Below are 2,500 nucleotides of genomic sequence, written 5' to 3' on the forward strand. Positions count from 1 at the left end.
TGCTGTTCTGCCTCACACAGACTGAGAACACCGGGCCCTGTCTAGTGCTGACAGATCATTAGGCCCTCCCTGCCCTCAGTGAAAACTCCACCCACCTCTTCTGCAGAAGTTAAAGAGATACCGTCCACACAATGTGTCCACAGTATCTTACTGTGCTGTACACTGGAGACAAGAGATGGACTTGAGATGACTTTCTGCCCTGCATTGATCTGTTATTAAACCAAAACAAAAAGCAATAATGACTTGACTTGAAGACCCCCAGCATCCTGGCCCTCTCTCTCTCAACCTCCCCTCCTCTCCTCTCCTCTCCTCCTAAAGAAAGTCCCCGCCAGCCCCCATGTTTAAAACAGCTCCCTCACTCTTAATTCAATTAACATCTAAAGACGCTACATCTGCACTCCCGGCTAGCTGCAAATGGTTAGCAGCTGTGGCGGGGGTTAGCCTAGCTCGGCCAAGTCAGGGGAGGCTGGTGGAGGCCCGAATCGGAGGACGGGCTCATTGTAACCCACGCGTGTTTGATGCTGTTCCTCATTCCGTTCCATGCATTGCAACGAGCCCGTCCTCCGATTTCTACCACCACCAGCCTCCCCTGGGCTGAGCTTGTTGTACTGGATAAAGAGAGAAGCTTCTGGAGAGTCTGAGAACAATAATCCTTACTTCTTGGCTCAGGACTGAGCGGACAAGTTTTTTAGCCAAATGAGACTTCCTCTCTTGCCGTCCAAACGACGCTCATCCAACCAAGAAATGGGAGTTTAACACTTGCCCCCCTCCCCTCATGTCCCCGCTGACCCCTTCAATCGTGACCGCACTCCAGGTCCTGACACTTCGGATAAGTACCGCATTGTCTGATGAAGTCCGCTTCGCTTCTATTCTTCCAAGCCGAAACGGAGGAAGTCAATTTGTTCCAACCATTCATTGCACCGTAAAAAAAAAAAAAAAAAAAAACATTCTTCCTAAATGAGCCTCTTTTTCTTTTTTTTTCTTTCTTTTTTTGGGCACAGTGCTTCCGTGACTCACTTTCAATTGTTGTGGAAGAAGGGGGGAGTCTATATTTAGGTGCCATAAACATGTCGGCCTATTGTGTAGGGCTGTGATGGATGGAGGCCTTCCCTCCGTGCTGCAGTGACCTTGGCCTCCCCCACTCACTGACACGTGAAGCAGGGCCGGCGGGCCAACTGATGACAACACCACTGGAACAGATAAAACTATAGATTGATTGATCCGGGATTTGTAGGGGAATATGCTGCATATAAGTGCGTGGCACATAGTCTGCGTTTGAGTACTTTCGAATGGAAATGGCTGGAGAAAATGAAGCCGGAGGTTGTTTTTTTTTAGTGTTGGAGATGAGCAGACGTATCAGGGTAAACATACGTCTCCGTGGGGCGACACACCCTGTGATCACACACGTTTACCATGTTTCTCACTGTGTTTGGATCATTTGCACGTTGCAGGTGTTTTAAGATGCGTTTTAAACCGGTGCTTTGGGCTTTTCTCCAGTGTAGCCTCCGTAAAGAATCAGATATGTCGCCTCACAAAACTTAAGTATTAAAACAGTTTGAAAGAGGAAACGTGTTTCTAGATAGGTTGGGCTTGAGACAGCAAGACACGGATGCCTGTGTATGCTTATGGATAACATATTGAATTAAATCACATGAAATCTGTGATTTCAACGATGGATTCCTGCATCCACACCCCAGTAACAGTGCTCAGTTAATGCTAGCGAAGCGCTACTGCCCTGCAGCTCCCTGCTCCGGGTGTCCATCCTCTCATATCAGATGTTATGTAGGTATTATCATAGCCTTCATCCATATGGTCCTGTTTAAACAGAAAGGCCTAATTCATTGACGCTACGAGTGTCTGGGCCTGGGCCGGGTCAGTACTTAGCCCCCGCGTTAGCTCTCCACAACGCTAATAAGGACTAATGCTCGGCCCGACCCGCCGCATATGGAACCACTCCAAACTCAAGCACTTGAACCGTCTGAGAGAGGCGGTCTGAGAGGGCTGTCTGAGAGGGTCCTCTGTGGCTCAGTTGGTGGAGCACGGTGCTAACAATGCTTAGGTTGGGGGTTCGATTCCCGCTGGGACCATCTGTACTGAAAATGTTATGCACTCACTGCAATGTAAGTCGCTTTGGGTGAAAGCGTCAGCTAAATGGCATGTATAGAGGGCGGTCTGAGATGGTGTTCTGCATGGTAACGTGGGTGTGACAGACAGGGCAACAGGTGAACTGGTGCGTTCGTTAGGCCCGAAGGGTTCTACATCTTTAATCTGTCAACATCTGAAGCCGATGTCATACAGCGTTTGTACAGTAATGGGCCCCTCTGTTTATGACTGTTGGAGTCATGAGGAACCAATTTTCTCTCCTCTTTTTTGAAAAGGGGTTCAGTTTGGCTTTCTTTGAGCTCTTTTTGAGAATCTGTTTTATTTTTTGCCCTCCATAAGAGTGGCTCTTTATTAAAAAAAAGTGTTGCATCATCCGAGTCACAGGGCCTGAAACAGG

Source organism: Argentina silus (assembly GCF_951799395.1).
Source record: "Argentina silus genome assembly, chromosome: 5".
NCBI classification, from domain to species: Eukaryota; Metazoa; Chordata; class Actinopteri; order Argentiniformes; family Argentinidae; genus Argentina; species Argentina silus.